This window comes from Balaenoptera ricei, chromosome 2, assembly GCF_028023285.1.
Source record: "Balaenoptera ricei isolate mBalRic1 chromosome 2, mBalRic1.hap2, whole genome shotgun sequence".
Lineage (NCBI taxonomy): Eukaryota > Metazoa > Chordata > Mammalia > Artiodactyla > Balaenopteridae > Balaenoptera > Balaenoptera ricei.
The window spans coordinates 144,363,895-144,377,488 of record NC_082640.1 but is presented as its reverse complement, the minus strand read 5'-3'; the positions used below and the strand labels follow the sequence as shown (position 1 = coordinate 144,377,488).

The following is a 13,594-nucleotide window of genomic DNA, read 5'->3' as shown; positions in this document are numbered from 1 at the left end:
GAGGGAGGGATCATTTGCAAACGGCCACAAGGAAACACTTGAGGTGGATGGAAGTTGTCTGTATCTTGATTGTGGTGATGGCTTCACTATCTATCTATCTATCTATCTATATATATACATACACACACACACACACACACACACACACATCAAAACTCATTGACTTGTACACTTTAAATGAATGCAATGTATTTTCTGTAAATTATTCCTCAATAAATTTGAAAAATAAATAAACAAAAGTACTACCTGGTTCTTTTTCAAACCTGCCTTATTTTTCTTTAATTAATTAATTTATTTATTTTTGGCTGCATCAGGTCTTAGTTGCGGCACCTGGGCTTCTCTCTAGTTGTGGCACACAGGCTCCAGAGCACACTGGCTCAGTAGCTGTAGCCCGCAGGCTCTCTAGTTGTGGTGCGCAGGCTCAGTAGTTGGCCTGTGGCATGTGGGCATCTTAGTTCCCAGACCAGGGATCGAACCAACGTCCACTGCATTGCAAGACAGATTCTTAACCACTGGACCACCAGGGGAGCCCCAAACCTGCCTTATTTTTGAAGTCTCTTATTGTTGACTCACTTTAGTGATTCCAACTTTAACGTTTAAAAACATATACCTGTTTATTTTGCATTCTATACCCAATAAATTCTGATCATTTAGTCCTAGAAGATCTAAGGCTGTTGATTGTTTCCACTGACTCTCACTTATAGAGGATTACTTTCTTGTATCATTGATGATCTTAGATTGGAAGTTTATATTTCATTAACCTTAATCCCTTGAAAACCTGGGGTGGGGGGTGTCTAACCTGATGGTGTTTTACTCCAGACAGGATTTGGGTTTGCTTTTACAGGGAGCCAGGAGTACTGTTGGGCTGAGAGCACACCAGGTTCGTTCCAGGTTTTCCAGCTTAATGGTGGGACTCAGGTCCAGCCGCCTCCCTTGTCTCCAGTCCAGAGTTGAGTCCATGCCAGCCCTGCCCTCAGAGAAACCTCACGTGCTCTTTCTACTCAAAGTCTCCTGTTCCAATTCATGGATTTCTCTCCTCTCCACCACCCAGAGGTTTCCCTTACGCCCTGCAAGCTCAGCTACATATTATGAAGTATGGTACGTGCGGAATTTGTTTTACAGCAAAAGGAACCCTCTGTGAATCTGTTATACTACTAGGAGGGCATGGCATGTTTGCTCTCCTCTTTTTGAGTCTCAGAGAACAGGGAAATGAGCCTTAAACGATAAAATGATAGCCTTGCCTTATAAGGGTTTTGAACTAAAAATTGGTGAGAAAATATGCATCATAGCCCCAAACCCAGGATCTTTCTCTAAATCTGATTATGGGCAGCCAAGCTAAGTGCTACTTATATATAGCTTTTCATTTTGTGCTGAGATCTAGGAGAGAAATGTCTGGGGCAAAGGTAACAAAACAACTCTACAGAGAACATCAGAGAGAACAATTGAATGTAAAAATCTCGAGTATCATATCAAACCTAACAAAAGTAACTTAGAAAGGGGACGATTATGGCCTTTCCCAATTGTCAACACTTTTTTTTTCCCCCTCTGAATTTTTACCCAGAGTATATTTTAGTTATCCTTAGGAATTAAATTATAGTAATTTTAATTATTTGGATCTTGAATATTCGCTCTATTTTGAATGTAATCTACTACTTAAAGTGACTAGCTCCCCGACAGGGGTTTTGAGGTTGATAGTGGTGGATAGCTGTGTCTAATTCAAGATTCCAGTTCCCGTCTCTCTTTACATAAGAAATGGTGTAAAAAGTTCATTGAATGTTTTAATTAGCATGCAAGCTGAGTCTTAAATCCAAAGGAGAGCCTAATACTACTTTTAATCGCATCCAACACAAGGTGATAAAAGAATACAATTTCAGAATAGTACAGGGTAAGAGACTTTTATTATTGTTATTTGCAATAATAATATAATCATTTATTAGAAACCCATCGTGTGCCAGGAGCTGAAGGAACATTTTCTTTTTTCTGATTAACACACTGCCACAGTGGAGGCTTGTAGCAGTTTATTGTTCTGGTTTATGATCTTGGTTTGAATTCAGATAAAGTGGCAACGTGCCAGCTTCAGGCCCTCATATACTTTCTTTACAACCTGGATGGTTAGCAGGGATGTAAGTCCATTTTTTTTTTTTTTTTTCCTTACTTTGAAATATGTAGCTAACCTGCTCAAAATCACTGATTTGGTTAGCCAATCAGGAAACAGAAATTAAGGGAATGCCTCATTCTGCTCTATTTTACTGAATGAACTTGACTGAATCACTTTGAGACCAAATTCTTCCTGGTTACAGTCTGCATCACATACAAATATTATCGGGTGGGTTTCCTTGGCTGGGGAGCTGGGGATGGCTAATGACGAGAGGCATATCCAAATCCCAGCAAGCCTCCTCAGGCGTTGAACTAAACTTTGGGACGTGACAGGACCTGGCAAAAATGGAAATACCTCCCCTGACATTTTTGCTCATGTTTTCTAAATTCACTTTCAGATAAGGGCAGTGGGTTTGCTAGAGTGGGAAGTGCTGACAGACAAAGTGTAGTCTACTACAAAATTCTTCCTGGCACTCTAATTATCCTTTCCTTCTCTACTTCAGTATCACATGTAGCCATGTGTAGAATCATAAAATAATTATGCAGTGTACAAGCTTTCTGGGAGCATGTACCACTGTTTTCCTAATTCTTTATCTCTCCCATTGATCGTGGCGTGTGTGCATTGATCCAAGTCGGCCATCTGGTTAGGCAAGATAAGCGTGCTAGTGTCTTTGCATTGCACTGTCACTAGGGGAGGGGGCACATTTTGGCTGTAGGGAATTACGGGGGCAGGATTAGCCCTCTTCCTATGAGGAAACTGAATTTTAAATGCAATGTTGCAGCTGCATGGACCATGTTGCTAACTTCTGTTTTTGCCATGAACTGGGTAGATTTTTCTTCTTGTTCATATTGTCTCCAAAGGTATAGCAATGCCTTGTATTAAATGGGGGTGGGGGGCAGGACTGGAGAGAAGATTCATTTTTAGCACATATTAGACTTGTAAGTAACTGATACGTTATAGGATTTCTAAGTGGTAAAACTGCTTTCAAATGACTACAAAAGGCTGCTGGATAAAAAGCGTTTTAAACCAAGACTTGTTGGGTTCCCCCACCACAAACAAAATTATTTTAGAAAGGCAAGAAATATTTGTATGAGTCTTTGCAAAAGAAAAATACAAAGGAAATTGAAAAAATTATGCGTGTATCATAGCAGAAGGAACTGCTGCTTGAAGGAAGGGCTGTGGGATATCCTCTCCGTTTGTTTATCTCTCTCTTTCACGTATTGAAATTAATGTCTGCCCCAACTTTATGACCACTGGGACTGACTGAATGTGCTATTTAACTCAAAGAGACTTTTTTCCAGCCCTGTTGGCCACTGTTGTCTTTAAAATTTGATCGCCGCCATTGTTGTCCCATATTCTGCAAATGTGTGGAAGACTCAAAAGCTTTTCCTCTAAAATTGAACAATTCTGTCAAAAAAGATTAGTTCTATTTTGTCTGCTGGGTGCTGACTATTCATGAATGTAAAGAGAGAGGGCTTGGGTGTCATACTAAGTTGCTAAGGTGGCTGGATTTCGGCTACTGACTTAAGGATACCAAACTGCAGTCTACAAAAGAGCAGCCAGAAGGAGAGGGGAGAGCCGGCCTGCCATGTGTTTGAGCTATACCTTCTTTAGCTGCCCATTTATTTCTTTTGTTGCCAGAACTTTTATTGTCATACAGTTGAAAAAAAATGTTAGACACAAGCTTCAGGCAGCACCAAGCAGAAAAAGGGATTAGCATATCGCTAGGATCATCTTACACTGAACCAAATTCTTTTCAGGATGTATAATTAGCGAATACAGTCTTTTTTTGGGGGGTGGGGGGCTATGGACAGAAAAAATGAGCTCAGATCTTTGGCTAGAATATTAGAGGAAATAAAAGACAGTTGCCAATTTCAGAGAGATATATACATATTAACTGTTTCTTTGTAGAACCTTTGCAATTCCCTCAAGAAATGTCTGGTTGAATGGGAAAACTTACTATGAATTCCTGCCATTGTCTCAGGTTTTCTAAAAAGGAAATACTGTGCCATTGAACACACGTTCAAAATTTTAGTCTGATGAAATCAGATTCAGGATTAAATGAATGTAGAAGAACTTTTCCGAACAGGGGAAACTACAAGGAAATGTGTGGTTTTCACGAGATGATATTTTACTCTGCAGAAGGCACTTTGTAATTAAAAATGTAATTGAGAAATTGAAGGCAGTAAAACGTACATTCTGGGTCTATTAGAGAATAATTCTGTGTGGCTGGCTTAAAGCCATCTAAAACTTCGCTTATAATTCGTGGGCATTGAATATGTTTATCTGAGAGTAAGAAAATGGAAGCCTGGGATCGTTCTCTTTTATCTTCTCTCTTAGAGTTGTACATTTAAGCAGTTTACACTCAGCATATAGCAAAAAGCGGATTTGTCTAATTAACTCACATTTCACTGGGTGGGTATCTATTTATAGTTCCACATATGCAAGTTTTTAGAGAAGAACACATGGAGTGGAGGTGGACAAGAACATTTTTTTCCTAAAGTATATTTTGAAGAATTAACAGAAATTAAAAGTAAAAGTACTCATCTGCATGTATCTCAGTTTAAACTTCTTGAGAGAGCTGATGCTTTTGTGTAACAGATGAGGTCTTATGTTGATTTGGGTTCTTCCGGATTCTTAGTTTTGGATAGTGGATACTTCATATTTTTCCCTCTTCTGTGGATTGTATCACTTTGTCCCACTGCTTTTGCTCAAGTAAAACACCCACAAGATACACCCCCCAGGGACTTCCCTGGTGGCGCAGTGGTTAGGAGTCCTCCTGCCAATTCAGGGGACATGGGTTTGAGACCCGGTCCGGGAAGATCCCACATGCCGCGGAGCAACTAAGCCCGTGCGCCACAACTACTGAGCCTGTGCTCTAGAGCCTGCGAGCCACAACTACTGAAGCCTGCGTGCCACAACTGCTGAAGCCCGTGCGCCTAGAGCCCGTGTTCCACAGCAAAAGAAGCCACAGCAATGAGAAGCCTGCGCACCACAACGAACAGTAGCCCCCACACACCACAATTAGAGAAAGCCCGTGTGCAGCAACAAAGACCAATGCAGCCAAAAATAAATAAATTAATTAATTAATTAAAAAAAAAAAGATACACCCCCCAGTCTTGATTCTGGTTCAAGTTTATGCCATATTTTCTGAGGACGCTCTTAGCTCATCTTTGTGGTAATAATTTTAGAAATTGGCTCCTTTTAACTTAAGAGGCAATGGACACTTAGATCCATAGAAAGCAGTTATTTCAAGTTCTACAGCGCTTAAGGTACTGGGGGAAGTGTCCTTTGAGCTTTTCCTTGGAATTAGAGAACTCAGCCCTGGCTCTTTATTTTCATATTCCTTCTGGCTTGGAATTTTTGGTCAAATGTCTCTCTCTTGGCTGGAAGTAAACCATGGATCGAGGACTCAATTGTGTTGTCTTCATTTAAAGAAAATCATTTTAGTTTGCATGGGTTATGTCTCCATGGAAGACTACGTGTGGAATTAGCAACATGACAAGGAAGAAAGAATAAAAGTTGCCGTTAAAAATATGTGAATTAGAGATGTCATTCTTCAATTATTTTCTTCACTTATCATAATGATACTTTTAAAAAACCATTCTTTGCTATTTCACTATTTGTAATTTTTTATAATTTGTAATATCCATATTTTTCTCTGCCATTTATTTGTGGTCAGAAATAGCAGTGCCTACAAGAAACTAGCTATATATACAGTTGCTCATGATTTAAGACAGTCTTAAGTCACTAACACTTTCGATAGTTTTTTAAAGACATGGTTTAATCAAACTTGTGATATGTTGTCTTCAAATCATTGGCTATTTAATTATTCACAGAAATTTCTTCGTCTTCCACCAGCTTAGGGCACACACCTAGGATCTTCTTGTGCACACACAATTATACCCTCACAGATCAGAGACTCAGACATCCTTTCAGGGGACCAGCCTCAGAAACATGGCTCCTGGTCATCTAGACAATAAGAGAATGATGTTTAAATCTAAAGTTCAAATTGTTGAATTCAGAGAAATGTAATGTTAAACAAACACAGAATATCCACTGCTGGGTAACCTAAAAGTGAGTCCAAGAGTTTTTTTAAGAACTTGAGACCAAAAGCATTGAGTTGTGAAGGGTTTCAATTAAAGCAACATTTGGGTTACTCGGACCCTGGAGTGGCACGAGCAGTGGGCAGAGAAAGGAAGAGTGTGACCCACAGTTAAAACTCAGCACAGTACAGAGAATTCACAAAGGTAATGAAGAGAAGGGAAAGGCAGGTGATGATAAACTGTCTAATTTAGGTTTTGTGAACACCAAAAACAGAGAAATGACCAGAATATCTTTCTAAATACCAGGTTTGAGCTTTAAAAAAAAAAAGTAATTTGCAATTAATCAAAATATATTGATTGCTAATCTTAATAGGATCTTTACTATTTTTTAGTTCATCAGTGTATCACTGGCAATGTGATATTTTTATACAGAATATTGCATATATGTTTTACACTGTGTACGTAGTGTTAGCATGTTATTCAGATGAACCTACTTGACCTTTCTATGACATACCAATAATGTCCCTTCTAAAGTTTAACATCCTTAACGGCAGGAGCCATTTAATATAACATGCCACCAAGTCAGCATCACACATTCATTAAATACCACTAGCTAAATAATTTCGGATTACTATGATTAGGTAGGCTTTCGAAGACACAAATAAGATTCTCCAAAATATGGGTATGTTGAACATGACTCTAGCCCAGCAAATCTCATGCCTCCTCTTAGAGAGGACCAAAGAGTCTTAGCATTTTAAACTTACAATAATGCCACACTTCCCATTTTAAAAACATTTGTATATATATGTTTATAACTAGGGTATTTTAAATTGATTTTGAAGCTAGATCCAATATAAATTATTTTTCATTTTTCTAAATGGATCATTTACTCTATGCAGCTAAATCAACTGGCTTTTTGACACTGTGTGTGTACACAGCTATCAAGAGGAGAATTTCCACTCTTACAAGTAGAAATTGTTATGCTAAAGATAAGCACAGGCAAATTTTTTATGATATGATAAAAGCACAGTTCCCTATCAGGCATAGCTCTAAAGGCAGGTGTTATAGCTAATGTTTGGAAAAAAAAGGATAATATTATGAGCAATGTGTGTCCAACATGTTCTTGTATGTTTTAATGATTGATCTAGAATCTGAAAACAAGAAGCGATTCCATTTTAATGGTTAGTATTTGTTGAGTCCTAATCAAGGTCTAGGGACTGTTCTGGGATCTTTATAATGACCTTGTAACCCTATGAAATGCTATTATTGTTTATACCCTTTTTATAGATGAGGAAACTGAGATTCAGGGAGGTCAAGTAACATGCTCAAGGTCATGCAGCTGGTAAGTGGTGAAGCTGGATTCAAAACCAGGTAATCTGTCTCAAATTTGCCTTAACCACACTACACTAGCCTTCTACATGTTCAATAGAGTTGCAAATATCAAGTTACCCCTAGGCTTACAGGATTATTCCAGTGGGAAGCATCTGCCCAGGGAAACAGGAAATATAGAGTCAATAGGACCAGCAATAGACAGCAATTGTCATAAGACCCTGAACTCCTGGTTAGGAGTTTTAATCTAGACAGGCAGATGCATAGGATGTGAGACTTAGAGAGGAGTTAATAGTTCACCAAGTCTAATACTTTTTTTTTTTTTAACATCCTTATTGGAGTATAATTGCTTTACAATGGTGTGTTAGTTTCTGCTTTACAACAAAGTGAATCAGTTGTACATATACATATGTCCCCATATCTCTTCCCCCTTGCATATCCCTCCCTCCCACCCTCCCTATCCCACCCCTCTACGTGGTCACAAAGCACCGAGCTGATCTCCCTGTACTATAAGGCTGCTTCCCACTAGCTATCTATTTTACCTTTGGTAGTGTATATATGTCCATGCCACTCTCTCACTTTGTCCCAGCTTACCCTTCCCCCTCCCTGTACCCTCAAGTCCATTCTCTAGTAGGTCTGCATCTTTATTCCCGCCTTGCCCCTAGTTTCTTCATGACCATTTTTTTTTTTTTAGATTCCATATATATGTGTTAGCATACAGTATTTGTTTTTCTCTTTCTGACTTACTTCACTCTGTATGACAGTCTCTAGGTCCATCCACCTCACTACAAACAACTCAGTTTTGTTCCTTTTTATGGCTGAGTAATATTCCATTGTGTATATGTGCCACATCTTCTTTATCCATTCATCTGTTGATGGACACTTAGGTTGCTTCCATGTCCTGGCTATTGTAAATAGAGCTGCAATGAACATTTTGGTACATGACTCTTTTTGAATTATGGTTTTCTCAGGGTATATGCCCAGTATTTAATCATTAGAGAAATGCAAATCAAAACTACAATGAGATATCATCTCACACTGGTCAGAATGGCCACCATCAAAAAATCTACAAACAATAAATGCTGGAGAGGGTGTGGAGAAAAGGGAACCCTCTTGCACTGCTGGTGGGAATGTAAATTGATACAGCCACTATGGAGAACAGTATGGAGGTTCCTTAAAAAACTAAAGATAGAACTACCATATGACCCAAGTCTAATCCTTTTATTTTACAAACTGGGGAACTGAGGCCCAGACAGGTGAAATGACTTACACTGTCAGAGACAAAACAAGAACGAGAACTCCCAGTTCTCTCAAGTCCCAGACTAGAGCTCTTCCCAGCATTCAGAGTCAATAGGCTACCTCAGGATTCTTTGGGAAAGAGCAAAATAGGCAGAAAGATATGTATGAAGATGATGCCTGCTCCTGCTGGTAGGCATAGGAATTGCTGGAATGTCTAAAGATGTGAAAGGAAGTGCCTGTAGGATTGAACTGCTAACAGTTGATATGAACAATAGAGGGGAAAAAAAGACTTAAAATTCAGTTTTAAGGCAATGGTGAAATTGGGAAAGGAGACAAGGACAGAAAATAAAAATTTTAAATATTAACATACTTGCTTTTAATTGGAAATGGATCCCCAAGTGGAGATGCCCCATTGCCATTAAGGAGTCAGGAAATGGAAAGGGAAAAAAGATCTGGACCAGAGATGCAGAGCTGAAAATCAGTGGGACACAAGAATTGGCATCAGGAGGTCCAACAAATCTTCACGCACACACAGGCACACACACACTAACCCACATAAACACATCCAGGTCTTCACCTTTTTTTCTTTTTTCACTTCTTGCTGAAAGACATCTTTTAGGGATGGGAAATATCACCTTTGTCCTAAGTGAGGTTCCCAATCACACTCATAAGAGTAAATCTGGTCTGGAAAAATCTTCATAACCCTCCCACTAGAACAGATAAAAAAATGGTACACGGCATGACAAAGCAGAAGGCAAGCTTTGGAGACGAATCATACATTTTCTTTTTCCATTTTGTAAGTTCTCACCGCCATTTTTCAAGGTCATATTTTTGGGTTAATGAGTGTTGCAAGAGATGTATTTAAGCAATGTTCTGGACTGGCATTCACAGAACCTTTAACTCTAAATCTGCTGCCACTAAATTAGATCTTGTTCAAATAAAGAAGGTTAGTTGCAGTACACATTTGTTCCCCGTGTTGTCTGTTTTAATTATTACAAAGCTTGTCAAGACAGACAACTGTGTGGCATTTTTTGCAAAAGATATACCTGAAATATAAAATGGTTAGATCAGACCTGCATCCGTGTGTACATGGCTCCCTATCCCTACCATTCCCACGTTAGCTTAGTGACAAAAGTTAGCGTTTTCAGAGGAGGAAAGTGGGTTGGTCACCAAAGAAGGAGTTCTGTTTTTACTATGGGGAGAATGTAGTCTTAATTAGGTAAACAAAGAGGTTTTTCATTACACTGTAAACACATTTCACAAAAAGACTCATTTAAGTTTCTTTTTAAAGAAACTGGAAAATATTAAGAAAGTTAATTGGAGGGCACTCAAATGACAATTAACGAACAGGCACAATTATCTTCTAACTAGTGTGTGGCTTAGGGATGTTTTTATCTTTTACTTATGGCACTGTTTTAAAATGTGGGAATGTCAACCCAAGTAGAGGCAGGCACAGTATTAAACGACACATTTCTCTATTTATATTTAAATAACCATCTGCCTGAAATTATGCACAAATCATAGAATAATTCCAAGCAGAAATTACAGTTTAGAAAAAAAGAAAAATCTGAGACATGGTGTGCTTTTCATATTAAATTGCCCGTTTCCAGAACATCACATACATTTGCACAATGTAAAGATGCTGCCGTGCGGGCCAATACAAATTGCTCACAATGTTAATGAAGATGGATGGGGAAGGCTGAAAACATTCATTTACACGAAAGGGAGGAAAAGAGAGCAACAGTGTTCACAATCTCTTCCTTAATTTTTTTGCCTTGATAATATCCAACCGAATGATGGTAACTTCAATAATAGAGCTCTTGGAAAGGTTTTGTGATAAATTTTCATTTTCAGAGTTGAATATGGCCTATTTTTTCCCATTCGGGGTGAAAATTGTGTGTGTGAAGTTTGGAGGCTTACTGCTAAGCTAGGAAAAGGAATCTTACTCTTTGAAGAATGATGAACAGGGTAGACTGACTACACAATTTAAATAAACTTTGAAATTGAAAAGAAAAAAAAAGGCTTCCTCATCCTGAAATGACTTTCTTTCCAACTGAAAAAGAGCCAGGCCTCCCCACCACCCAGCCCAGATAAACCATCCATCCTTCTCGAAGCTCCTTGGCCACAGGGCACCTATGGTTGAGTCTATGAAGAGTAGGACATGCTCTAGGATAGGAAATCTATTCTAGGACTACAGTACCAGGACTTCCCTCAGCCCATCACAGCCCATCACCTTTGCCTAGACTGTTAGAGGCTGGGGAATGGACACCCATGGAGTATCAGGAGGGGTGGGGTGCTGTTTACCAATCAGCGAAGGAAGGTGACCTGGGGAGGGTTTGAGTCTCACCATGGCTGCATCTCCACCATCCCCACCAACTCCCTCCCACCACCCCACATCTGGCATCCTTCCTCAGTCACCCAAGACTCCTTGACATCTCTGGCCCGCTCTTGGATAGTCCTCTGCTTTGAAGGTAGTATCTGCATTTTGCAATGTATCTCAGGAGGGTGAAATAAAGGCACAGAGCCACTCAATCAAACCTACTAAAAGGTTGCCATTCCTCAGGCTCCAAGGTAATTCCTTCTCCTGGAATCCTATTCAAGAACCCATTTTGCTAATTTGTTTATTCATTTGTTCGATAAATATTTATTGAGGTCAATCCTATGCTAAATACTGGGAATACCACTGTGGACAAGAGAAGTACAATCCCTGTCATCCCAAGTCTGATGGACCAACGATTGACACATGGCATTAAAGGTGAACATACAAGGGGCTTGTAACCCAGACTAAGGAGGACTCCCTGGCAGAACGAACATCTAAGCTGAGATGTGAATTGATTGAGCACCTATTTTGTGTAAGATCCCGTACTACACCCTGAGGGGTGAAAACAGCTACCAGTTAGTCTACCAGCTACCAGGAAGCGTGCAGATGATTACAAGCAGATATCATCAATGCCACCAAGGTGGAACAAGAAGCTCTCAGGGGGAGGCATCAACTCCAATTTGGAGGGGAGAGAAAACTTTGCAAACAAAATGGCATTTCAGGTTAAGTCTCACAGAATGACTGGACATGAATTCAGAAGTAGAATCAAAAGTCAGGAAGTCAAGGCAAAAGGATCTGAGCAAAGCTGCAGAGGTGAGAAATCCTGAGATACGTCGGAGGAACAGAAGTGGTTGTGCCTTGCTGGGCTGTGGGAGGAGCGAGAGGGCACATGCTGAAGGACCTCGGAGAAATGGACCATGTCCTTTGGAGGACTGGCTGAAGGAGACGATGGCAGGCACTGCCCTCTGAGTGGCGCTCCACTAGTCCTCCCTGCCTGGTGCCCCTGGAAGGGGAACGAGGCATGTGTGCCTGGGGAGCCCATGGGGCTTTGGCCCCTCTACCCCTGCAACTGAGTAGCAGCTGAGGGCTGGACCACTTGGGCCCTTCCCAAATCCTCTGCCCAGGAACCAAGGTTCCTCATTAAGCCCTGAGGCATGTGCTTAATTAGATCTCATTGCAGAAGAGCTTCAACGTGCATTGGGCACCCACTCTGTTCTAGCCTTTGTACGGAGAAGAGATACACATAGACCTAGATTTATAGGCTCCTTTAAATTAAGAGTTAGGACTGTTGTTACTCTAGCCATACCAAGATGCTTACAGTTTCCAAATACTACACTGTATCTTGGGCTTTCACATGTGTTGTTATTGTTATCCTGGGATGCCCCTCTCCACATCATACCTTGCACCCCTAAAGCTCCCACCCTCATTTTGCTCCCCACAATTCAACACCCATCTAAATCACCCTCTCCTTTGAGCAGCCTTCATCCTTAATCCCCAGCCTGCCCACTCCCAGATTAGTTAGGTGCCTCTCCTCTGGGTTTCCCTTCTGTCCCAAAGCACCTTAATACTCCAGGTAGAAATGATTGATTTTTCTGGTCTGCTTCCCTTCGAGACTATGGATAGGTTAATACATCTTGCATTGCCATATCCACAGCACTTCGTACATACAATACACAGTGTCTGATATAGGGTAGGCATTTGCCAAATATTGTTGAAAGGTTGAAGAAATACATCACTCCCTCACCTTCCTTGCTCTCTTTCTGCCTCTTAATTTGTATGCTTTTTAATTTAATAAAGATTGAGAAAGGGGTTTCAAAATTCCCTACTGGCTACGTGAACTTCTCTACTTACAGCCTTTCTCCTTACTCCCTTTGTTTACAAGTCCAACCTCAGTCAGCCAGAATACCATGCTCCTAATGCAACCCCATTCTATTCAGCAATGCTGGACAGCACGCCTGAGAGAGTCTGAATATCACGTGTGTGATATTTCAGGGGGGAGTGGTAGGTTCAGGGAAAGAATTGGTGTTTATTGTTTGCCAAGTAGAAGATTTGAGCTCACATTTAAAAGATCACTAGGTGAAAAAGCCCCCAACGTGGAGCCTGGATCCCTTGGGGAAATCTCTTTAATCCTGGAATCAGATGGAGATCCTGAGGCAAAGAATACTCTCCTTTGTTACTGTTTGTAAGTCGTGGGTGGGCAGTCGGGGTGCTGGAGAGAGAGCAAATGGATGGGGAAGAAGAAGCAAGTTGTTGGCTATTTCTTGTAGTGTAAGTGACAAATATAGAAATACTAGCTGGGGGATTATAGGACAGGAATGTATCTATTGATTAAAGCACCCAAAAAGCCTTCAAAGTGAAGTTAGGTATTTCAAGAGCAGAATTAACCACTTCTGGTGAACATGCTTTGACGATCCTCGTGGAATCGTTTCTGTTGGTGAGGAGGTCCATTCATACACATTCTACTGTGTTCTCTGCTCTCCAAGCACTACAGACAATATAGTAGAGGTCAGGACAGCCCTGCTCTTACCCAAAGGACACGTCCCACAGGAGACTGAGTGGGGT

The 13,594-nt window shown here is 40.4% G+C and overlaps 1 long non-coding RNA gene across 1 annotated transcript in view; it reads left to right on the top strand.

Annotated features, from left to right (window-relative positions):
- The window catches only part of LOC132360644 (uncharacterized), a 41,595-nt gene extending 34,123 nt beyond the window's left edge, over positions 1-7,472 (top strand). The window contains exon 3 of the long non-coding RNA XR_009501142.1: positions 7,432-7,472. This is a non-coding gene — a long non-coding RNA (uncharacterized LOC132360644). The remainder of the gene's footprint in view (positions 1-7,431) is intronic.
- Positions 7,473-13,594: the final 6,122 nt, after the last annotated feature.